Source organism: Melospiza georgiana, chromosome 2 (assembly GCF_028018845.1).
Source record: "Melospiza georgiana isolate bMelGeo1 chromosome 2, bMelGeo1.pri, whole genome shotgun sequence".
Taxonomy (NCBI): domain Eukaryota; kingdom Metazoa; phylum Chordata; class Aves; order Passeriformes; family Passerellidae; genus Melospiza; species Melospiza georgiana.
Genome location: NC_080431.1, coordinates 71,855,434 through 71,882,659, shown reverse-complemented (window position 1 = coordinate 71,882,659; position 27,226 = coordinate 71,855,434).

Below are 27,226 nucleotides of genomic sequence, written 5' to 3'. Positions count from 1 at the left end.
AAGGAAGATAGAATCAAATGAAATGCAATTAAAAAAAAAAATCAAAAAAACCAGAAAATTGGGACATTTATGGACTGCAAGCAAACATTCTTGCAGGAAATGAGGTGCAGTGCAAAGGACCAAATAAGGCCAAAACTAACTTCACAGATGCTGCAAAATCAGAGGAAAAATTCAAGGAGGAAGACACACCTCTGAGGGGAAGAGAGGAGAGAAGTGGCATGGATACCTGAAGGAAGAACATGAAAGAAACCAAAAAAATCTCGGCCGATGTGAAATCTTCAAATATCATGGAGAGCCATTAAGTTCAAGGACATGCAACAAATCTTGCCCAGATTGATCCCCATTGAAATCCTGGAAACAGAACAGAGGACTTACAAACACTCTGGAATGGAGATATGATCAAATGACATGCAATTGAAGGGGAAAAAAAATTGGGAAATTTGGTCACCACGAGGAATTGGATCGGGATGACATGAGGTGCACTGCAAAGGACCAAAACTTGCCAGAAGTAAGCTCACAGATGCTGCAAGAACAGGAGAAAAAACCAGTGTGGAAGACAGAACGTTGAGGGGAAGGCATGAGAGACATGGCTTGAATACTGGAAAAAAAAGAAAATCTTTGCTGAAGTGGAAACCATTGAATGGCATGGGATGCCATGAAGTGTAGTGACATGAACCACAGCTTGCCCAATTGATCCCCATTGTAATTGCAAGACTTTTTTTCCTTTCCTGAAAGGAATGATTTTCTTTTGGGAAAGGAAACTAAATATTGCAAATTACAAAAATAAGGGCTTAAAAAAAACTCCAGAAAGGAGATATGATGAAATGAAATGCTATTGAAAATAAACAAAAAAGATAATTTGGAGATTTTGTGACTACAAGAAAATGGACCAGGACTGCATGGGTTGCAGTTGAAGAGACCAAAATATGCCAAAACAAAGCTCACATGTGTTGCAAAACAAGTGGAAGTAATCAAGGAGGAAGACAGATGATTGAGGGGAAGGTATGAAGGAAATGGCATGGAAACTGAAAAAAAAAATAAATATTTTTGCCCAATGGAAAACCTTCCAAAGACAGAGCTCAGCGCTAAAAAGCTGACTCTCTCTGTGAAATTTAATTGAATTCTTGTTATTAGAAAGAAAGCAAATAACATACAGCTGCTAATGACAGGCCATTTCACATTTATATCTTTTAAAAAACAGACACCACTTTTCTAGGAGAAGAAATATTTCAGCTTTCACAACGCACAGGGAAATCTGACAATGTCAGATAACAAACAGTGGAATAATTAGAGCTATTTCCAGTTTTGCTGATGTTTTAACTAAGACTTCTCTCACAGTGAGTAGTTGTACTATACTTATATCTTTTAAGTATAGTAATGGTACTATAGTTACAGTGTCATTATTTATTGGATTAATTTCTATTCTTTCAAAAATACAATACTTAGAAGGACACTAAAACTAAAGATGTGAAGGGTATTTATGATTTCAAAAAGCCTATAAGAACCAGCCCAGAGCTCAGCCCAGGACTCCTCATTCTTTTGCTAAGTGACTCAATGAAAAAAATTTCAGAGTGCAGTAACTGTGCACCAAAGTCCTATAGCAATCCCCCAGTGTAGTAGGAAAATGTAGGGAGAGAATGGCTCAATACCATTAGGCAAGCTGCAAAGTAAGATGAGGCCTGATCATTTCATAAATTTGTTCTTTAATAAGAAGTGAAGAAACAGACTATTCCACTGAAAATGAGAGTTTTGCCTTCACATAGATAGATCTGACACATTCTTTGCAGAAACACATCAGTACTGCTGCCTGGGGGAGCCAGCATAGAAGCAGAAAACTGGAACTGTCTCTGATCTGTCAAGAAATGCACAGCAAAAAAAAAATTAAGATTGGCTTAGAAGTTACAAGATTTCTTTAAAAATAGGAAGTATAAAGTTATCTCCATTTGTCTTCTACTTTCTCAACCTTGATTTTAGTTTTAAACAAATTTTTGCAAGTTATTTTTTCAAAAGAAGCTGAAAATGCAATCACATTTCCCAGATATTGGGCTTTAAGAAAACAGAGTACTATCATTCTCATTTATAAGATGAAGAAGTACTACAATGACAAGGTAATCTGACCTCTTACACAGCATAGACCCCTAGGAAATCTTTGACCAAATTCAGCATTTAAACTGCAAGCAGTTCTTATTTCAACCATCACAACACTGAAGTGCTATTGCAAGTGTTAGTCACACTTTGGTTTAAAAATGACAGCCTATTTCCCATTTTCAGTATTTTAGACTCCGATTTATCCACTGGACCATGTTATAGCTATACTTGCTGCAGTAAGGTCGCTTAGCCTCTGGGAAGAGGGAACTACCAGAAATCCTCCATGAGAGGAGCTGGAGGGAATGGCTGGCATGAAGCAGGGGAAAATATGCATCCATGAGCATCTCAAAGTTACTGCTTCAAAGGGAGAGCCCCTTTGGAGAAGTGCAGCTTTCACTCTCTCTTCTTGCATTCAGAACTTTCCATCTCTGTGTAAAAAGCCTTTACTTATGACCTACTTATTAAAAGAACTCTTTATCTCATTCATTAGTTATAATTTTAAAAATCTTTCCGTTTCCTCCATATGGATTGGTAATAATTTTATGGAGTTGTTTTGTTTTGTTTTGTTTTGTTCATATAGAACATGACTAAAAACATTGGGCTGTGAAAGGGACAAGAACCAAGAGCTCTGGACTACTGTGTAGCTCCAACAGACACAGCCCATCCCATCTATTTTCTGTGAGTTATTTGTGGCACTTAGATAAGTGCCTCTGCAGAATAAAGTAGAATTCAATGGAAAATTTCTGTACATTTATTTACTTAAAGTTTATTACATTACAGTACATTATTAGTTGTATCCATCTGAATATTACTTTAATCTAAACAAGTTAGTCAGCAGAAGTATGTTTTCCATAATTCTGTATTGCTTGCCATTACTTATGTCTTCCTTTATTTTCTTATTAGTCAAGCCTCATACCAGCTGTTTTATTGTTTTGCCTAGGCTAGATTTAAGACTGATGAGCCTGTAATTCTTTGTATCTTTCCCCTTCCTCTCTTTTTAGATTTGGCACAGCTTTAGCTTTCTGCCACTTGGCTTCCCCACAGCTACTAGGTTTAATGAAAAATAGCTTAATTTAAAAAGAAAGGTTCTTAGGAGCAAAATTAGAGTGTACACAATTGTTATTTAATTCTTGCAACTGTATTTAATTCCTTCAGATTAAGAATTGAATTACACATAATTTCCTCTGTACACAGAAATTGTCCTTATATGATATTATAAAACAAGTAAACATATTTTTTAAATGTATTTTACTAACAAAATGTAAACATAGATAAATATACTCACAAGTAACTTGATTTTGTGCACTTACATGTATTTTGTCTGCTGCAGTGTTTCTGAAACAGATGAAGTGATTATAAAAACACAATGTCTTCATGTTGTTTTATAAAGCAAAAAAAGAAATATAAATTTTTTAAGAAATAGAAATGTTTTGCAAAGCCTATAAATGTAAAGCATGGACATGTCAATAGAGCTTCATCCGACCAAATGCAACATACTGAGATTTCTGGTTTTTAAATATTTCTCAAAGTTTTAAATTTTTCATATCAGGCCCTAGAAGGCAAAAAGAAAGGAAGAAACTGCTGAAGAGCAATATTTTAGTCTGCTCTCCTAATTTTTTATTATTTTCCCTTTTCTAAGAAAGAATGAGCATAACACCATCCTCAATACTGTTGTTATTTGTATAAATTATCCTACTTGGTGTTGGACATAACTCTCCACAGATACTGCAGTTTCCATTAAAGATATAATGACCCTACATTTTCATGTATATTTGCTGCTAAATTTTGCCCACATGGCTGGTTTTTTATATTATTATTTTCAACCTCCTATCATTGCAACAGGTAGAACTACCTAGAACTAGATAGATCCCTGGGTGCATTTTTAGGTATGTGTATGAAAATATTGTTTATGAATTCAAGTATATAGAGATTAAGGGAAGTACACGTCATGTTTTCTGTGTATCCCTTAAATAGCAACATTAATAGTAGGTAGTAATTCCTTGTCAGCTTGGCCCTGCAATATAAGGGATCAGAAGAATCCAATCACATAAAAGATTTTGATAAAAAATGAAGTTCTGTATAAACAGTGGGGAGGCAAAGCTTGGAGGATACCATGGGGGAGAATCACTGAGCAGCGGCAGCAGTTGAAGAATCAGGCTTTGACAGGCAGATATAGGAGAGGATGAGGAATTTAGATCGGATTCATTCAAGGGTGAAGCAAGGATGAGTTACCTGCAGAGTACTCAGAATTACTAAAATCAAGATTTGTCCTTGGTTAACCCAAACTTGTTTCTGTCTCCTTCTTAGTAACTATGCTTTCTCATTATTGGCAGCCTTGTACTTGTTCTTCCATTCTTCTCTTCCTAGGTGTTTGAAAATGTATCTTTTTGAACTTGGACAGCTTTTATGTTGTATGGTTCAGTATTGACCATTTTTCTTATTTCATGTTAAGTTTTGTGACTTTGGGTTTTTTTTTTTTAACTGCAGGTCCTCAAAACAGTGGCTATAATTTTTAGTAAAAAACATATATCGAAAAGACCTACAAAGTATCCAACCCTGTTTCAAGTCCAGTTGGGAGAGAAGTTAAAAATGTGCTCTGAATGTGCAAAAGCTGCAAGACAATAATGAACAGTGCAGAAAATTTCTCATTATTTCTAGTCCAAGCTTTTCAGTTTTATCTGTAGTCAAATTCATGACATTTGAACTTCTGGACTGAAAACACTGGCTTTTTTCAGTGCGAGGGCCTGAACTTTTCAGAGGTGTCTGAACAGCTGAAAACATGGTCTAGTGCAGCTGCGCATGGCTGGAATCAGGCAAGAAGTTAAAAAAGTTTTAAATTACTTCTTTACCACTCAATTGCTACCTTCTTGTTGTGGTAAATGCCTCTTCCCCATGGCAGGAGACTTGGTATCCCATGCAGTGGGCTTATGCAACAGATGTCAAGATCTCTATCAGGGAATCACTGTGATGTTGTACCTCATACAAAAAGCCAGCAACTCTCCCAGTCTGAAAGCTTGTGGATCATTATCTGTCTTACATAAGCACATCTCCTATGGAAAGTATGTGTTTCCACTTCATACGAAACAAGAAAAAGGACAAGGATGAGGTGGACAAAGAGGTGTTACTTGACCTAAACAAGCAAACAAAATAACCCCAAACAAATAAACAAAAAGCATTGAATCATCCATTTCCATTTAAAGCATGAGCCTATGTCTCGTACTTGTGTAACAATACAAATGCAAACACCAAGCTTTATTCATATAATCTTACCCTGCTATTTATACACATGTAGGGTTTATTTTTCTTGCATCAAACATGAACTCAAACTTCCTTGTATGTATTGTCATCTTGTCTTCCTCCATAATTACACATAGATATTTTTATATTTTCAATCCTTCCATATATGTACACAGATGGAGGCAGAAGGGCTGGTTCTCTGGATAACCACTGCAAAGAATGTTAGCTGCAAGTTTATGCAGCTTCTGAGCTGGCTGAATGGAAATAGTAGGATGGGTTTTCTACCCATCCACCTCAGGTGAAAAGCTAAAACATTGAAGAATTTGTATAATCCCATCAGAATACATTGACAACTTGGTACAGACTTTATCTGCAGTGCACGCCAGGTGTATCTTAGGAAAAAAGTGTCTTTTCATCCTATAACTGGGGGATGAAGTGACAGCAATGATGTGGAGCACAGGTTCAGATTAGGCTTTATAACCTACAAGGATTGATGTACACTGTTCTAGGAACAGGAGGCTGAAGACATTGCAAGAATCATAGAATAGTTTGTCTTAAAAAGTACCTTTAAAAGGCATCCAGTCCAGCCTCCACGCAATGACCAGGGACATCTTCAATTAGATCAGGGTTCTCAGAGTCCCATCTGCCCTGACTTTGCAGAGATGGGGCCTCATATTTCACAGTTTCATCACCCTCCTCATAAAAAATCATTTCCTTATATCTGGTCAAACCCAAACTTATTTTAAAGCCATTGGACCTTGTTCTGTCGCTAGAGACCCTGCAGAAATAGTCTGTCCCCATTTTTCTTGTACTGAACTTGTACTTTCTTGTACCCCTCAAGTACTGAAAGGCCTCAATAAGATCTGCCTGGAGCCTCCTCCAGGCTGAGCAGCCCCAACTAGCTCAGCTCATCTCTTAATAGGAGAGAAGTTCCAGCCCTCTGACCATTTTTGTGGTTCTCCTCTGGACCCATTTGTATAGGTCCATGTCTTTCCTGTGCTAATTGTGCCAGAGAGGAGCACAGCACTGCAGGAGTGGCCTCACCCTGCTGGCCACACTGTTTTTGATTCAGCCCAGGATGAAGCACTTTTTGGGCTACAAGGGCATATGGCTGGCTTGTATTGAGCTTTTTCTCAGCCAGCTCCCTGGTGAGAAAGAAAGTCTTTCTCCTCATGGCTGTTCCCAATCCCTTCATCCCCAACTTGTAAATGAGACAAAGATGGACCCAGACTCCACTACTCATAAGCTCACTGTCACCCATGCAAGTTACAATACAGCTAGGACTGCTGTTCATGCAGCAATCTAACATCCATTTCGAAGAAAAGGCAAATCCCTGGTTCCTGAGGTTATTCCACTCATTAGATCATGGAGAGACTCTCATCAGGCTTACTAATCACTCCAGCTGCTATAGTACTTTGGGTTCTGCAGAAATGAGAGATAACAGAGCAGAGGACCCTCAAGTTCATTGCACAGACCTGCCAAATCACAATCCTTAAAATGGAGACATTTAGAAAATAAAATGGTAGCAATTATTGACATTGTCAATAGTGCTGAAGCATGACATGAATGAATCTATGCATGCAGGACTTCCAGTATTGGACATCTAAGAAAAAAATAAACTGCTTGGGTTAAACCCCAAATACAAGATCAACAGATCATTTCCAACCATCAATTTGCATTTTCCCTCGCTTTTTCTGCTGGCAACAAAACATTTATTAATTATAGAAGATGAGCTATGAGCTATGGTGCAATTACGCCAAGTCCAGTATTTGACAGAAAGTATTTGGGACACTAATCATTGATTTTGACTGTAGCTAAAAGGACAGAACATGTTTTTTTTCTCTTAATCATTTGTATGTGCACACAAGTATGAAAAATGGGTTCTGCCATCCAACTGGGAAGCTATAAATTCACCCTTTTAATTCTCCCAGCAAGAGCATGTGTGGGTCTCCAAATATAGCTTGTTATGATCAGTGGATTGGCACATCACTGCAAGGAAAAAAAAAAGCCACTGAAGTAAAGCCACATTAAGAATATGGGTGAGGACTATCTGGCCATTTGAATTCCAATTTGTTAAACATGCATTACGGGGTAGGTTTAGGGACCTTCAAAATGTGAAAAATTGTAACAGAAGTGAAGTAATACTTCTTATTTAGATAATTTATTATTACTTGAAAAGCCTGAGGGAGCTGGAGAACTGCCATAGCAAATGGAAATTGTCTTTGCTAATATAAATTAATTATGATTCCAAGGAGGCACTAATGGGAACAAGCAGAAATATCTAACATCACTCTGTAAGACAACAGCAGAATGACATCCAAAGAACCAGCTTCACTTCAAGTGACAGCATGGACTAATCAGACTGGAGAGGCCAACAGAGCTCAATTTGTCTCAGCTTTCCTCTTCTCTTAGATCTTGCAGACGGCTGATTTCACACATCAGATACTTGCCAATTGTGCATGGTAGCCGTGGTCTAATTTAAGATAAAAACTCATAAAAGATCTTTCAAACTTTAATGCACGTATGTACATGCATAGTGGCCAGTGTGATACTATTCCCAGGCCAGACTATTTGGGTGTCTTCTATTAATTCTTCCTTAGAAGAATGTTTTGTAACGTGCATACACATATAGAGTTGTGCTGTACGTGTTTCTCTTCACCCTTGCAAGACTGATGCAACGCCTTAACCCTCCCACCCATTCCATTTTAGAATATTGCATTTGTTATAGTCCAAGCCACAGTGTGAAGGCACTACAGCAAACTGAAAAACCATGTATGAAGCCTTAAGAGCTTTAAAATTGATTTATCCTAGGGTAATTATTTAAAACTTACTTCTAAGAAGAGCACCTATCAATGTTCTTGCATATGTTCTAGTAATTCCAGGCTAGCTAAGGAGATGTTTGCAACATGGGGTGGACCACAGTTCCAAGAGCCCTGATTTTGCAGGACAGAGCAGAAATGCAGAGAACTCTAGACCAGGTTTTGAAGGCAGTATGCCTCCACTCGAACAGTTCTGCTCCTGACCACATGTATCCCTCAGCAAAAATAGTCATGTTGGCTACTGTGTCAGGATCACGGTCTCACTGACCTCCTGGGGCAGGTTGGCTCTGTTCCTATTCTCAGAGCATAAATGTTCTCTTGAACTCCTCCATACATGTTTCTGCTGAAAACTGGAATAATTATAGAAATGTAAAACTGTATTTTATCTCCTTTTCAGACATGTCATGAGTAAAAATTTGAGGATAATTCTAAATGCTATATACTTGTATTCTGTGCTATTTTGGGTGATGAAGCAGATAAAGTCTTTTTGGAACAACTCTGGAAGGTGGTTAGGCTTTTAAAATACTTCTTAGGTATGCTGTACCTCCCTACACAACTCTGAGTTACAGTTTCCAGGAATTGTGGTGACCAAGACTGCAGGTTATTTTCCTGGTGTTGCACTGAAGAGCTTCGTATTTCCATATTCTTACTTCTATGTTTTGATTTCAAATTCAGAGTGAAGGAACACAGATTTTTCAACTGTTCCTCCAGCCTCTATTGCTAAGAGGCTGTTAGCACAAAAGAGTGAGCACCATCTCTCCAAGACAGTGAATGTGGCTGGGTTCAATCCACTGCAGGCTCAGAGCTCTGCTTGCTGCCATCATGTGCCTAGAGGACAAAGAGAAGCTACATGGCTGTAGTGGGTTAACCTCACCCACCAGCTGAGCCCCTACCCTGTCTCTATGTCACTCTCCCTAGTGGGATGGGAGAGAGAATCAGAAAGACAAAAGCAAGGGAAAATAAAAAGATGGATTGAGATAGAGACAGGTCAACAAGTAGAGGTGACAAAAAAGGGAAAACCCCATCCAAAAATCTAAAAAACCCAACCCTGAAACAAAGAAAAAAAACCCCAAATAAGGAAAAGGCAATCATGTACCACCTTCCATTATCAGACTGATGCCCTGCCAGTCTCTGAGAAATGGTTACTTTGGAAAAATTTGGTCCTCACTCCCCCTAAGGTTTATTGCTGAGCATGATGCTAGACTGTATAGAATGCATTTTTGGTCAGTTTGAGTCAATTGTCTCAACTCTTTTCCCTCCCAGTTTCTTGCCCACACCCAACCAACTCACTGAGGGGGCACAATGGGGTAGAGAAAAGGGATCAGCACTTATCAAATACTGTTCAGCAGCAGCTGAAACATTGATGTGTTATCAACACACTGGTTGGCATCAATGAAAAGCACAGCACTATATGGGTTGCAATAGGGAAAGTTCCATCCTAAAACCATATCCAGAGCAATGGTTCACCACAAATGGTACAGATGTGAAAAACTAATATACAATCCCTTGAAGTAATTAGAGGAACAACTGAGGACAATGGAGCTTCACACTGTAATGCACCCTGGTGTCTCTCCCAGTGGGACTACCTTCAGGAGTGCCACTTATCTGGGTTTATCCTACTGACAGGCAATAAGTTAAGAAAATAAATATTTCTAAGCATATATGAAACTGAGTATCCTGCCAAACTTTCATACTATACAAGAGACATTACCCTGTTTTTCTATCAGTATTGGGAAGTTTCTTGCCTGAGCCTCTGGTTTCAATGACTGATTATTCTCTTTTCTGAAATTGCTGGATGAAAGTGGTTTTGTCTAGAAATTGATAGTTTCTTGGAGAAACTTTGAGCAACTTCTTCCTTTGTCTCACAGTCAAGCAGCAACATACACAGAACTAGTGAGAACAACTTTTTTTTTTTACTAATGCCTTATTGGGTCTCAACACATCAGGAGACAATTCAAAGAGCCAAGAGTAAAAAGTACATAGACATGGTGCTTCTTTGCAATCCACAGTGTAGAAGGTACTACATTTCTGGCAGTATTTCAAAATATTTCAGAGGTAAATCTGTGAAAGAAGAATCATAGAATCATGGAATGATGTGGAACGGAAGGGACTTTAAAGATCATCATTTTCCTGTCATGATTTTCCATTGCAAGCCTTCTGTCATAAGCAGGGACACCTTCCCCTTGACCAGGTTTCTCAAAGCTCCATTCAACCCAGACTTAAAACAGTTCTCGCCCGAACTGAGGCATCTAGTGCAATTTTAGAATCTCAAAGATTTTGAGACCTCTACCAAGGAATAAAGGATATGAAGCAAGGTTTAAGGGAGATGCATGTGTCTCTGAAATAGATAGGACATCCTGCAGCATCCACAGTAACAGCTAACATGAGGCAAGTGTTCCAACAGTTTGTGTAATCCAGGCACATATTCAGTTTGAGAACATTAAGAGCTTTTATTATAGAACAATTCTAGATAAGAGGATTTTGATTTGCAAGAGGATAAAACAATTTTAAGAGAAGCCAGAGGGTTTTCAAAAACAATTTTGTAGTTATTAGTCCTAAATACTGTAAAAGGACAGTAAAGAAGCTTTTCCAAGTCTTTCCTAAGCCAGACATTTAGTTTCCTTATTCCTCAGTAAGACAATGTACAATGGCTTGTCTCTGGTTATCCAAGATTACATGACCCGGCCAAAGGTATAGCCGATGAATCAAAATAAAAACACGCAGAAAAAAAAATTTCAGCTTCCATCAAATACCAAAAGTGAACAGAAGTTTCATATTTAGATGTTTTGTAAAACTTTAACACCTCCATGGAAAACATCAAGCACAAGAGAGAAAAATTAAAAAATTAAGGTGAACGGAAAATATAGGTAAGAGATTGTTTGCTGTGTTTCAGCCAAAGAAGTTCCTTTAAGCAAGCTACAATACATTCCTTTTTATCAATGTGATTTATGTTGTATTTCACTGAATTAAATGGGCTCAGGCAGAACTACATACTTCCATAGTCTCACAAAAAGCAAAAAGGAGAAAGAAATGTTTCTTTAACACTGTGTGGGTAAAGTAAATTCCACCCTGGCCTGAGATGTACACTTATCAACATTAAACAGAGTCGGCTGTATGTCTCAAAAAGTCAGAGTTGTTTTTTGTCTTCAAAATTACTTCAAAAGAGACATGATGGCTATGCAAACAAATCTTCACACAAATTTGCTTTCCAATAGAATCTTGTTGTAAAGACCGGAGAGATGGGGAAAGTGTGGTCACCTCTAGGCAACCCTGAAGAGTTAGGGAGGGAGATAGACTACAGAAACTAACCAAATGGAAGAGTGCTTGTTTAGGTTGTTTATGAACTGATCACTCTTAGCTGTCTCTAAAGTATTAAAAAAAAAAGAGAGAACCGCCAAGGTGAAGTATCATTCCATTGAAGGGAACTCATTTATCATTGTGTTTAAGAACTTGTGCTGTCAGCCTCAATAAATGAAATGGTCCACTGATATAACTAAAATCAATGATGCGTGGCTCCAATATATAATGCTTAATTAGGTGTACTAGATTAACATATTTCTCTGTAAAGTGTTTGTGTTTTATGGAATGAGCCATTTAATTAAAAAGACCCAGATAGAACATTGGCTTTTGTCATAGGCAAACCTTTTGATTACCAGTAAAATTCTCAAACTAAAAAATCAAGTGAAGGAAAATTCAGCTAACAGTTGAGAAGATTTTTGTCTCCCTGACATATATGAAGTTTTTTATTTATTTTATATGAGATGTTTTGAAACTACACTTTGAAAGGTGACTTCTTTCTTTGGTCAGTTCAGGTCAGTTCACCTCAGCTGGTACTGGCTATTGTGAGCAGAGAAACAAATTCTTTAGTGCCCATCCAATTCTAGAACACGTATCTAAGATAAATGTGAATAGTTGCCCTTTTGGGATGTCTTCTCTTTCCATTTACTATACAGAAACTATAGACAACAGATAACTAATAGCTCAGACAAGACATCTCATGTACTGATAAAAAAATTCAAGTTAGAGAAATACTAATGATACAAACCAGTGAAACAAAAGCTTCCAAATAAGTTATAGATTTCAAACTTACACTGAATAATTGCTTTTTTTTTTTTTTCAAAAGGGTTGAGCATAATAGCAATACAGTATTCAACATAGGGCATATAAATGTGGCCACACACTCTTCAGGCTTATGGCAAAAAAGAATTTGGAAAGAAGATTGAAAGGGTAAGCTACTTGATATGCCTTTTCTGATAAGAGGATAGAAACATTCCATACATATATATATTTCCCTGTGACTATTTCCTTATAAAAGCTTTCTTGTAACAAAATCATAGCATCATAATTTTCCTGCTACATCATCCTTATGGTTCATCAGCATAAATTTAAATTAGCAATCATTAAAAGTTACGGTTGAAGTCAGAGTCCCTAAAGGTTTCTTTAAAAATTAATAACCCTCTATATCTGTTTGTGATAACTGTGACAAAGTCCCATGATAAACAGAAGGAACTGGAATATAGAAACGATGATATTACACCAGGTTATTTGCCTTTTTAGTATTTCATCCATCTTCTCTCAGGAAGGCACTTGTATCCACCAGTACCAATGACAAAATTTTTAGTGATTTTTTACTGGCTTAAGATATAACTCCTACAAAGTAGTAATATGTATCTCTAGGCAACAGAAAAAAGCATCTCAAGTCTCTTCTAGTGAAGCTTTTTGCCCTTTCAAAACCTTCAATGTTGTTAACTAGAAGGGAAAAACATGTAATAAAACCCAGTTAAATTCAGATTTAAGAGTAATATTTTCGATTATAATGTGAGCCTATAGCAGGTAATTTGCATGGATTAAAGCATTTATTTTCTGAAGATGTGTTTTATTGAAGTTAGATATAAACTCAAAATCATTAATTTTCTAAAAAATATCATAAGGTGTATCTTCTCACTCACATGTTTCTATCTCTGTATATATTTATTTTACTTATCAGCTTCACTAGAAATCTTTAAATTCATAGATATTCTCTCTTGCTATTACATTTTACCTGATAGTTTCCTTGCATGTGAGTGGAACCAAACACAAACCAGAAATTCATCCCCATGGAGCAAGTCAGAGGAGGAGTGTAGGCTTTTACTTCTAAAAAACCCCAGGTATGTTTCTAAGTATATAATTTAATCAGGTCCTCCTTAGCAAGTTTTTTCAGTGTTTTGTTTTGGTTTTGTGTTTTTTTCATTTTAAATTAAAAATTCATAGTCTGAATTACATGGGAAGATGCTTGGAAGTAATGTTTCATTAACTTCCAATTAATTTTCTTTTTGTCTTTTTTTTGTCCTAATATTTTTGTAATGGTTCAATGTAATATCTTTTTTAATGCTGTCCTCAAAGTATAACTTCCCCAGAGGAAATTTTGTAGCCAGACCTCCTCCAGCTATTTTCCATCCAGGATCACAATGTTCTGTAGTTATAAAGCTGTGAGAACACATTTATGGAAACTGTGTCATTTAAAATTATTTAGTTGGTCAGGAGTATTTTGCAACTGAATATAGGTTAAATATTAAGCAGTCACCTGCTCTTCAAAGAGGGAAGGAAGAGTGAAACATTGGTGTATGGAGTACCAGTGTCAATGAAAACAGTTTGACATAAGAAAGCCTAAAACATAACAATACAGTCATCTTGTAAGTGTTAAAAATGTGTATCTCAAAAACTCAGTTAAAGCTTCCTGCTTAAGATTTAAAATGAACAGATGTATTTTTCAGCTTCTCTGGAACATAGATCATAAACTGAGAAAAATCAAAGCTTTCTGTGCTTGCTGAAGTTTCGCTCTTTGAACAAAGAGATTATCAACAAGAAACCAGTGTTCATCTTAAGGCTTTTCTTTCAGCTTTGTTTTTTTTTCTTTCTTAGAAGTATTTTACTCTCATCTTCAGGGGAGCTCTGCTCACTTTTCTCGGTCAGGTGAGGAAGATAATGCCTCCATCGTTGCTCCTCAAACCCTTGAATTTACTTCAATGTTTTTTGCAAGACCGAATTGTGTTACCCCTATTTTACAGGTGAAAAACAGAGGCATTGAAAATCTAAGGGAGAGATCAAAATACCTCATTAAGTACTTCTCATTTAAGCATTTCAGTATCTCAGGACTGAGATTCATATTCATCTTAATTTTAGCAAGCAAGATGAAGCTCCTAATTTAGAAACCTATTTATCTTCACTGGATTTTGTTGTCAGCCAGCTGAGATAGGTTTCATCTGACTGAACATTTGAATGACCCCCAGAGGACAGTTAAGCTCCTGTATATGATTTCCTCACTGCAGTGCCCAGTGTGCAGTGGGGTGAATCTGTGCTTTGATGTGTGGATCCAGGGCACTCAGAATGGCTATGTAGGTGTCATATGCTTCCTCTCACAAGGAGTCTCAGGAAAGCCCCTCTGCTGGGTGCCAGGCACTCTTTAATTCAAGCACTCTGGTCACTGCCAGTGGATGTGAAACCTCCAAATGCCATCTGAATGCCAAATTCATCAATTGTCTGGGAATCAGAGCACGGTCTCTCCAGTGCTTGTTAAGTAGTCTGACAACTGAGCCTCTGAATTACATTCATTCTTTTTTGTCATCCTTCTTGCCTCAGGGCTGTAGCATTTTGCCACTGCTTCCAAAGAAGCTACCAGTGTCCCTATGCAACCTGCTCTGTAGCCTACTGCTTTGAACACTGCAAAGAGGCACGAGAACAAGGAGGACTGAGAACCAACTGACGTCTCCTGCTTTGTGAGTGCTCTAAGTGACTTCCTCTTTGCAGGAGAGGATTTCTTTCTCAGTAACAAAACAAAACAAAAGCAAAAACCAACAAACCAAATGAACCAACACACCAAGCAAAAAAAAAAAAAAAAATAAGAACAACAAGTGTCTAAAATGAAAACGATTGCTTGCCAGCATTCAAATGATGCCCAGCCAGTCCCAGAGGATCGACCCCCAGAGGACTGATCCCCCACCACCACCCCCTTCCCCCTGGTTTATCGCCAAGCTTGATGCCATATGGTGTGGAATATCCCTTGAGTAAGCTGGTGTCAGCTCTCCTGTCTTTGCCCCCTCCCAAGTCCTTGTGCACTCTCAGCCTTCTCTCTGACAGGTTGAGATAGGATGAGAAGCAGAAAAGGCCTTGACACGGTGTAAATGCTGCTCAGCAATAAGCAAAACATCCTGAATCATCAACACTGCTTCCAGCACAAATCCAAAACACAGTCCCACACTTGCTACTGTGAAGAAATTTTGCTCCACTCTGGCCAAAACGAGCATATTTGATTCTAAGTGGATTTTTATGAATGAATGTTTTATGCTCTGTAACATCTCAAATGCTTTTAGTAGAATTCTTTTAACATGTGTGCAAAGTGCCTTTATTCAAAGAAAACAGGTTTGCTGCATATGAAGTTTTATTTTTGCAAATGTGACATACCCTTAAAATTTTTGGTAATGTTACTGTTATATGTTAAACAAGTATCAGTTTAGTAAGACAGTGAGAAAATTTTCACTGTATTTTTAATGTTACAACTATTTCTGCTAGTTTCCCATGCATCACGCTGAGTTCCATATTTAATTGCCACTAATGTGTTAATCAGAAATGCAAGAAACGAGTTTATAAATGGAAGATTGTTCTGGAGGTTCTAATTTCTTTTTCCTATCAGTCAGAGCAACAAATGGGAGTATTGCAAAATAATCAAAATTTTCATATATTTAAAATTTCAGAGACAACAGAATGTGATCTTTTATATTGTTGAAATATAATCCACTGGAGTCTATCAAACACAAAAACATATGTCTAATTGTCAAATAATCTTTTTTTCAGAGTGGCAATTGGGAGACTAGGACAGGACTTAGAAAAAGGAGAAAAAGACTCATTTCATCATTGTCTTCCTAGAGGTGAGAAGAACAATAATTTTCCATGTCCCATGTTGTGTGGATGACCAATCTGTAGTATTCTTTGATGTTCTTAAAAATGCTAAGAAAACGTCTATACAGTCACTCAAAATCACTATAAAGACAGATAAAGCTCTTGCAGAAACCGTTTATGCCATGGGCAGGCACGGGGCAGTGTCCTTGCTAAAGGTTAGTTCATTTCCAAAGGTTCTGCTCCAGTGGGTCCAAGAGGTCAGTTCCAGCTCCCAGCTGAGTAGCAGAGAGCTGCATCTCTATGGAGTGAAGATACAGGGCAGGTTTAGACTCAAACATAGCCTCAAGCTGGTGCATTAAATCTGTGGCCTCATGTAATTCACTATTCATTACCTTTAATCTGAAGACTCCTGGGAAGGGAACTATTATTGTATAGGGTAAGTGGCCAATAGTCTTTCTCATTCAAGGCATGTTTTTGTGTTTAAATAATCATCCTTGGACACTGTGGAAAGCATCCTGAAACAGAGATCAGACATCTCAGTTGTGTTCTAAGAATCAGCAGTGAGAACATTCAACAGAGATTTGAGAGAAGTAGAAGTAATCTTTGCTTTCTCTGATATGTTGTTTCCCATTTCTGTTTCAGTCTCATGTGCAGCCATGTGCAAGACCTTTACTTTTCAAATTTGTTTTTAAATTCTGGAAGGATTTATATTTTGACCAGAAACCACATCCATTTTTCACACTGATACTTATATTCTCAAGGGAGATACCTAGTTTCAGCTAGTCAAAGTTTTTTGATTATGGAATATATCCAGGAACTTCAAGGCAGTTCTGCTCACAGTATCAGTTTACAGAAGAATTATTAGACAAGTCAGGAGTCAGCTTACTTGTAGTCAAGGAGCAGCAGACTCTTAAATCAATATTACTCTCTAGCCTCTTGCTGCTGACACATCATCCTAATTAATGCTCTTTAGTTCAGCTTATTTGCTTTTGTGTGTCCAGCTGTCAATTTTTCCAGCAGATAGCATCCATGAGGTGTGGAGGAGGAGAGAGGGCTGGGTGGACACGGAAGCAACATCAGGGTGTGACCTACTTTTTCCTCTCAAACATATGATGTGGTCTGCTGCCAGCTGCTTTGGGTCTCCTCTGAAAATCCCAGACACCTGATGACAATCAGCAATGCACAGAATTTGCCTGTCTGGTTACATTGGCCCTGGGCCTGTAGCTGTGAGTACCAAGTGGAGTCATTCGTATTACAGAGACTTCATAAAAAAGCATCAATGTCAACAGTGCTGTCAGCACCCTTCTGATCATGTCCTGCTCAGTTGGGCTTTAAACATTTGCCACAACTGTTTCTCCATTGCACTCTACTTACTGTTATTCAGCAATAAATTGAAGTCCATTAGTGTGTTTCATGCACAGCCTAAGCTGTAAATGACTTTGCATGGCAATGGGGAAACAGGCTTCCTCTGGAAAGGCTTCAAAACTCAGTTTTCAACAGAGGCTGTCCAAAAATTTTCCAGTGTTTTCTTTTTGTGCAAAAGAATAATGACCCTTCCTCAGAAAGCACATACTCAAAGTTTCTTACTCTGGAATTCTTAGCAGACATCTCCTTCATCAACTACACCTTTAACAGACTTTGGGCCACATTCTACCCTAGCTTATTGGCCAAACTGACGTAGAACTCCACAAAATTCATAGGAATTCTGCAGATTTTCCTAATGAAGAGTGGAATCTCACACTTCAGGTCTATCAAGCCTTCTGGAATTTCCACAGTTGTGTTTCTGAAATTGTTTTTGATGTAATTATTCTCATGTGTGTTCTCATCATTACCTGCCTTGTTCAGCCTGGTGGGAGGCAGCGTCTTGCAGATGTTCCTGCTGTCTCCCTGTGGAGCTGAAAAGAACAATGGTCTACTTGCCATCCAGAATTTTTATAACTTTGTAACTAGCTTCTTGAAATTAAGTAATTAAACAGAGAAAAATACTGACCTTTTATGTAGACAAGTTTGCATGTTTCTCCCTGAAATAGTATGTGACTGTTATGGCCTCTCAGTCACTCACTCAAGGTCTCTCCACTGCTCAATCATAAATATTGCTGCTAAAGTATTTCAAGCATTTGCCAACATGTAACTTTTCTAAAGTGTGTTTATAGATTGTAGGAGTAAAACAATCCTTGAAAGCATGAAGTAAAAAAAGATTATTCTCATTCTGCACCTGCTTAACTTTTAACAACTGAGTGAATCTAGGGATTTGATTCAAGTCTTTAAAACAGTATTACCATATAAAGCATTCAGCAGCAGACTGAGATGCTGAGTTTAGAGCCTAGATTAAAATATTCAGAAGAAAATGGCAGACGGCTGGGAAAGGAAACTCAGAACATGCATGCTAAATTGTAGTTATAACTCCCCTTTTACTGATAATTTTAAGGAGAGCACCCAAGCTAGTTGCTTGAAACAGGTCCATTCTACTTTCATTTGAGAATTTCTAGGTGTCATATTACAAGACTTTATGTCATTTTTGTCTGTGCAATGGACTCTTGGCACTAAAGAGAGGTAGTCCAAGTCTACTCCAGTTGCTGCCTCCAAACTCTGTCCCTGAAATTACCACCACAAATTCAGATAAGTGTTAGAAACTCCACTCTAGAAAACCAGAGAAAATAAGTGATTGATCTTTTGCAACTTTACTGTGTTGATTAAGTGTTGCTCCTTACTAACTGTAAACATTTCTAAATCAAAAATAAAGCATCAGTTTTAATAGGAGATGGAAGTAGCAGAGGGACCACAACTCAGTGAGGTTTTATATCTGCTCTTGGAAAATAATCACAGTCTTCTCTTAGCCATTTTGGGTTTTATTACCCACATCAGTTCATTCTTCCCTCTCATGCTAGCTTTTTTTCATGTTTAGAAAATTTCTGTATAAAAGACAACAAATGCCTTTCAGTGGAAATGCCCACACATGGAAAGTAGCTGATGAAACAACATCTTACAAGCAATGATTGTGTCTATGTCATACCAAACGGATTTCAAACCAGTGTGCCCTGAAACAGGCCCAGACTAGATCTTGTTTCACTCCTTGTCTAACTGTCCTCTGCTTAGCATGCAAGCCCTCAGGGCTTGGAAACAGTCTTCACTGAGTACTTGTAAAATTTATAGTTTGATAAGACTCTGGGCCACATTCTGATCAGGCAGCCCCTGCAGACTGGGAACACCAAAGTCATTTAATCTCCTTGGTTCCACGTAAATGCCATCCTTGAGTGGGAATCTATGTCTATAGACATAATCTCTATGTTTAAACACAAGGTCTATGTGGCTTTTTGGGCTGTGGGTCTCCAAGCAAATTCAACACACATTACTTTTTCTTATATATAATGTATATACATTAAGGTTTTCAAAGACACAAGCCAATTGAAATGCAGCCATAATTCCGGAAGTTATTGTTTTCTATTTGTTGGGTTACAATATTGAATAAAATGTGCCACATACTCTGCAGGCAGATATCACTAAGAACATAGCCACTGCCTGGAGATATTACAATCAATAAAATTCAAGCCTGCCAAAGGGGTAAGAGCAGAAAACAGGAGAAAAATAATAGATATATCCTGCTAAAAGCTGGTCTAATAATATTAGACCAATTTAAAAGCTATTCTATATAACATCTTAAAATTGCATCCAGGCTCTACTATAACTGAAGCTACAGGTTAGATTCACCTTTCATTACAGTGAATAGCAAAATTCCCATTCATTTTAGAACTCCATTAGGTTATTAGGGCAAAGGTTGATTAATAGATGAGTCTTTTTTCCTTTTTTCTTCTTTATTTTTCAGAACAGCTTAAATGTCTGATAGTCCAATCATCTTCACCCTGCTCTAAAGCTCTGAAGAGTCTTAAAATATTAACTGGATGCTTAATTGCCCACATAGCAGTCACCCATGTACAGTTTTGTTGTTTTCTTAAATCTAAATGCTGACTCAGGTTTGAGCATTTGCAACTTCAAATTAAGAAACTCAATGACTATTTTCTGTAAAGAACTTTTCCTTTTTTTAAGCATGACTAAGAATTTTAAGACTTTTTTTCCTTAAGATGCCAAAGGAACTATCTGAGATGGCATCACGAAGTAAGTGCATTAGACTCCAAGGCCACCAAGTTTTGCATGCTCTAGCTTACAGTCCTTTCTTTCTCATGCTCTCTCAACTCAGAGCAGTCTCTTCTAGAGAAGTCTCCTCTGGCTGCAGCCATTGTTTCTTACTGACCTCCAGAGTACTGAGACCACCAATTTTTCATCCACAAAGCTATCCAACAGATCCACAGCAAGAGATGAAGACGTACCGAAATGGAGATAAGTGGGATCAAACCCGTCTTGCTACTCATTTTTCTCAAGATGGAAGGTGAGAAGGTCTGTGGTGCCAAAAATCAAGACAGAGAGAGGAGATGAGCTTATTGAGGGATGCATCTTAAGAGAAATATCCTCATCACAAATCTCTCATCCCCATATATTGCTTTGCCTGAGCTCATTCACCTTTGTCTATACTACTTTGGAGAATTTCCTTCTGTTCCAGAACAAGAATGAGCATTCAAGATAGTTATCTGTCTTCACCAGTCAAGATAGTTTATCTGTCTTCACTTGTGTTAAAGAGCACTTCCTACCATTTACCATAAGTGATTTTTGCACCTGAATTCCTAAAGCAACCTTCCATTGCCCTCTTTTTTCTCTTGAATCTTCAGTTTATTTCATCAACCTCTTGCCTTATATCAGCAGTAGGTTGTAACATTTTCCATGAAATTGCACATTCTGAAGGTCTGGATTAAAAGATGGATTTTCTGTTTACCACAGGGAAGATTTTATTCAAACATTGGTGTTCATCCCTGCATGACAGTGTGTATTCCACGTGTGTATCCCAAAAGCATAACCTTCCCAGTTCTAGTTATTTCTACATAGCAGGCAAAAGGTTTGCTCCCACAAATTGCTCCCAGCCCAATTCAGTCATCACCTCTGCAAGATGGAGACAAAGACCATTATTGTCTTCCTAAGGCAAGGAAAGTGCTCCGGTGCTGCAGGGATAGACAGAGCTTAGCCTGTGAGAAGGATTTCAGATTTTTCAAGCTGGGCTCAGAAACACAGTTAATGAACATTGCTGTCAATGTAATTCATGAGCTTAGTTTCTGTATGACCAAAAGAACTAGAAAGGTTGGAGTAATGTTTTGAATTCCAATGTCAATTGTAATTTATCTTATTTAAAATAGGAAAACCTCCTTCCTGGGTGATCTGAAGAAAATTCTTCACTGGAAATGAGACATGATAATAAATCACTTCTTGGTTTTCTCACATGAATAATTTGTGTCTTGTTATGCAAAGCCTGGAAGCTAATTTAAAGTTGAGAGCAGAAATACACTAATAATCAATGTCTCTCATTTCCAGATTTGCTTTTCAGAGAGGCAAAAACACTGTGTAAGAAATCAAATAGAATGCTGGAAGGGGAAGGAACAGATATCTGACATTTTAAAGCTTAGCAATTGTAATGTTGCAACACAACAAGCAATGTAGCAAATAATGTGATTGGGGCAATGTCACCTTGAGCTTTAGTCCCTCCCTCTGAATTTATATGTATCTTAAAGAAAAAAGGAATCATAGTATATCTTACCTTTACACTGGAAAGGAACTGACTGCATAGCAGACAAGGTCAGGGCACTTTAAACACTGAGTTATAGAAGGGAGAAAATTACCTTTTTTTTTTGTGGACAGGTAATTTTTCAGTCTGATCAGTTCCCTGGTCATTTCCATTGCACAACAGTCAAATACATGTGCCAGCATAAGATCAGGAGTGGAAGGGGGCCACAAATAGGCAGATGGAGTGAGAGTGGCTCAGGACTGCTTCCAATGGCTGCTCTGGCTCATGTCAGCTGGGAACATACATCAAACTGCATATGAACTGTTGCCTGCTCTCACTTTGGACAAGCTGTGAGAAAGAGTATGACCTTTAGCTGTAAACACAGAAATCTGCCAAGTGATTTTTGCTTCTGGAATATCACATTGTAGGGACCAGATTCAGGTGGCCTGTTCCACCAAAATCTTTCCACCAGATGTTTCCCATCAGTTGTTGTGATTGCACCCCACTCAGCACCTTACTGAGCCCATCTGAAGGGCTCAAGTGTAGAGTGTCAAAGTTATTACACTCCATTTTCTGACAGGCTCAGGAATACCATTGAAATAAGCATTGCCTACGTATGTCTCTATTTCCACTGTCAGCCCTACAGCCCACTAAGTCTTCAATGACAGTTTCAGAGACTCTTCTTTGTTGCTTGCAGAGAGATAAGTGTATTTTCTGGTTGGAAAATAAAGTTTTCAGTACATAATTAAGAATTTTTAGCTCTATTTAATATCCAGCAGATAATCAGGATGCCGTATTTAATATCCAGCAGATAATCAGGATGGCACACAGGGGATAGTGGTGATGTATTGGATGGCTCAGTATTCCAGTTTCTCTGTTTTATACAGTGTGAAGCCGTTGTGGATTGTATTACTGCACACTTAAAATTAAAAGTTGAGGAGATGGTACACAATCTGTTAACTATGTGCAGGAGGAAATAGCAGTTTCTGGGGTTTATTTTGCGGTTCACTTGTGGTGGGTTTGCTTTTTATTTTCTTTTACCACTGAATAGTGAAGGGTTTAAAAATACCCTGACTCCAAAAAGTAGTTGGTAAAAATGCTATTAATAATGTAGAAAGAAAAAAGTCCTTCTTATCTTTTTGAATCATTAGAAACCTGGGGTCTGATTCAATAATTTTTCTTTCCCTGTGTTGCTGATTTCAGCTCACTATTAAAAAAAGATATATACCTTGCTTCTACTGAATAATCTAATTCTGTTCATACAAATCTGAGCTCAGTTCATTAACAGATTTTATCTAACGTATTTCCTTACACATGTACAAGGCCTGTTTAATTTTGGTAATAAAATTAATTATGAGTGATAACATTGCATAGAAAAAGACTTATAATAGAAAGGTAGATAGTCTTGTAGTCCAAACATTCCTGTTCTGTCTACGCAATCTTGCTAATAATTTAGATTATGCAACAATTTTATCATTTGTGATTTAGCAAATCCCCTACTCTTGTTGGTTCACATTTATTGTACTTGAGTTAATTAGACAGTAAAGTAAGATGCAAATTAAAATTTGCAAGTGACCCTTGCTAACAGAGCAGAGAGGCTAGGATGAAAAGTACAGATGTACATAGGTACATATTTGTTAATGTGTATCAGGTATCCCAGCCAAATTTAAGTACCTTGATTATAGTTTTAGGTATGGTTCTTATGCACTCCAAATGTTTAGGTAAACATGATAGGACTGATCACTCATACTACAGGTTATTAATACTGGTAAAACTTTGCAAAGCAACCATGTTTCTGCAGCACTTTTGCTGCTTGTCTACAGACCCAGACATCCCGGGGCTCATTCTCTATATGATTACTTGTCTATGATGCCGGATGATGCTGGGAGGGTTTCAAAGACTTGTTAGAGAAACAGCAATAGTGTGGCCAGCAGGAGCAGGGCAGTGATCGTTCCCTTGTATTTGCTACTCATGAGGCAACACCTGAAATCCTGTGTTCAGTTCTGGGTCCCTCAATGCAAGAAAGACATGGAGGGGCTGGAGCGTGTCCAGAGAAGGGCAGTGGAGCTGGGGAAGGGTCTGGAGCAGAAGTGTGATGTGGAGCAGCTGAGGAAGCTGGGGGTGTTTTGCCTGGAGAAAAGGAGGCTTGGAGGAACATTTTTCCTCTCTATAGCTTCTTGAAAGAAGGGTGAGGATCAGTCTCTTCTCTCAAGTTACAAACAATTGGACACAAGGAAAACCTCAAGTTGTGCCAGGGGAGGTTTAGATTGGATATTAGGAAAAATGTTTTCAGGAAAAGTTTTCTCAAGACTTGGAGCAGGCTGTCCAGGGTAATGGTTGACTCACCATCCCTGAAGTTCCTTCTAAGACGTGGCTCTTGGGCATAAAGATTCGTAGTGAACTTGGCAGTGCTGGGTTAAATATTGTGCTCAAGGGTTTAAAGGTGTTTTCTAACCTAAATGATTCTGTGACTCTAGAGGCACTATGGTGCTAGTGTTATCTTGGTTTGCCAGGGGTGTCCTTTATCCTTCATGGGCCTCTGTAAGCTTCCAAGAGACAATATCCTTTTTTACTGAGTTGGTCTGACCTTTAGGAATTTTTACATGAGAATGAACCATATCAAATTTCACTACATGCTTACAGTACATTACAGGATAATGTGGACTAATTTATGTTAACAAAGTTAATACACTGTCATCCTACAAAGACTGATTGATAGAGATTTTTCATAACAAAGGCTGGCACAGATTGCAAAGTCAGTGGAGGAGACAGACTTTCAGTGGATGCTCACCTCTAAAATCTTCTTAAGTGACCTATGAAGGTGCCATTTCCTTTCTGTTGACAGCAGAGGATGAATGTGAGTGTGTACCTAATGACAGCACCTTCAAACTGACTGTATACCCTTGAATAGTTCCTATCACAGAGAACCTGAACTGGTTCTCAATGAGAAGAGGTGGCTTTGCATGGGCAGCTGTTGTGAATCTCCATCCAGTGAAGTCCTTGTCTAGCCACCTTTGTATGTTTTAGGAAGTATCATGTGCTGTGCTCTGTATATGAAATATGTGTATCTTTTTCCATACACCTTTATAGCCACACAAAATTTTTCTCTCAGGGAGAAAAAGTAAGGTGTGGCCAAGAATATTAATTGTCATCTAATAAGGCATACAACTTACTCTTCATTCATATTTATCACTACTACATTTCAGTAATGCAGGTTGTTATGCAATTCTATTCATGAATATCAGATGAGAATAAATTAGACAGTGGGATTTATCTGACTTAGTATTAAACATCTGCAGTGTTAGCAGAGGTGTTGATGTAAATTAATAAGTCTCAGCTACTTCCTCTAATACAAACGAAATTAAAATAGTCTTGCCTGTAGTGAGCCATGTGAACTGGTTTAGCTGGCTTATTTTGCATTGTCTGTATTCTACTCAGAAAGTTCATCTTCTCCACTGAACTGGGAGTGACTAGCTCAGGTGTAGATATTTCCAGTATGGATGTCTATATTTAGTGAGATTCATGCCTTCCAAAATGAGTGAAATGTTGAGGTCTGTGGTTCCTTCTTACTCATATTTTGACAGGTCAACTCCAATATACACATATGCCACACAATATTCCATACTCCATGCAGTGTGCTTGTCAGGTCTAATATATCAACCTCACAGTCTTCTATGTCACTATTCTTACTCAACATGGTCTGTCTGCTGGTAGGAAAAGGTGATCGTGTCTTTTCTGCCTGATTTCTCGCATGAGATTATCTGTCAAAAAGCAGTTATGCTTGAAAGCTGAGAAGTTTGGGACATTTCTACCTCCTGAGTCATTACCTAAACATTTTTGAAACAAGAATGACTTCACTGTCTCTCACCTGTTATTAAGCTTTTGGCACTCTCATGCCTGATGTTTCAAATGAAGTTTGGAAATGCCTGTTATGTATTTAAACATCAGGGGTATGTAGCAGTTGGTGAACACTTTCCTACCTGGACTACACAGATAAATGGCTTGTGATTCCAAGACAAGATTGATCAGCCTTCACAGCTTGATTTTGGATGGATCTGTGCTGTGCATCATGCTGGACTAGCTGGAACATTTACATTATATTACCAGTGCTTGGCAGAGATATCCAATTGAACCCTGCACACAGGACAGCATTAATTTATCACAGCAGATAAGTTAATTACTCTGGTCTGCTGGCAATGCTAATTAACCAGGCCACAGAGACACACTTACTTGGTTATTTTTCTTCTCTTTCCAGAGCTAGCTTGCCTGGCACAGCTCATAAATTTATACACCTTTATCTTTAGCCTAAAGGAGATGTGCCCTGGAGTGTCCTGGATCATAATGAGTGTCATTTCCTGAGCAGCCTCTTTAATTTCAGTGTGTTATAAATCCATTAAAAGTGTCCAAATATACCTGTGCTTGCTCACAACAGAAAAACATTTTGTTCTTCCTGCTACCCAAAAAACCTATTTGGCTATAGGGAGAATCACCTTTTCCTTGGAGAAGCTTATCTAAGAGTAGATAGAAACTTACAACAGTTAGCCATTTTACCTCAAATAATTCATGATTTTTTAGTAACAAAGCCTTTATAACAATTTGCATTTTACAAAACTAAATGTTAGCAGTGTGGCAAATTAATTTTTTCTATTTGCATTACTGAACATCAAATATATAGCTGGGGACGAAGATATTGTTGTGCAAGGAACTGTCTGACAAATTAGAGAGAGACAGTTTTTATCTTAAGGGAGCCTGTACTTGAATAGCCAAGAAAGAGAAAAGAGAAACAGAGACTGAGGATGAAATAACTCACCTAAGCTCATAGAGCAGATCAAGGACAGAGCTGTATTTTACTTCTCCTTCCAAATGTTCTGTCTTTCTTTATGTACTTTTTTTGCAAGACACTAAATTAATTCATTGATTTTAAAACTCCATGTGAATTTTGGGCTCAGGAGTTGCATGACAAACTCGGAGACTAAAATTCCTTCAACAGCTGCAAGAAGTAAATTCAAAGTTGTTTGTCAAATGCCAGCCTGCTGCTGGGAGCTCCAAGCTCTCTGGGGCTGGGTGTGGATTGTGTCCTCATCACCCTGACCTGCTGATTAAGAAACACACATTTGGTTGAGTCCGTTCAGACATTGAGACACACAGAAAACTTGTCATATGGAAAGCTCTAGAAAAGCAGGGAAGAGAAACAGATCCAGAACTTCCATTTACTTCATATTTTAGCACCAATTCAACTTACCTCTCTCCAGAACTTGAAAAGTGAGTGCTGGCTTCTCAATGGCTGGCTCAGGATGTACATTGGAAATGTTCCTGAACATTCTTCCCATTGGCTCCAGACAACCACACCAAACAAAGTTGAGCCCATTTTGTGTACAGTATTTTAGGAACAGGGAAAGGCAGCACATTCCCTGTTGGCCAGAGTTTCATTCTCTTTGAGAGTGACTGATTTAGTGATAAATGTGTGTTTATAAAGGTGAAGATATAACTCATGGCAAGGAAAATCCTAAACATCTGACCTTCCTATTCCTTAGTTTCATATGGCTGAAGACCAACGGGGATTATTAAAGTAGGAGCAAGGTGGCAACAGGTGTCACAATTA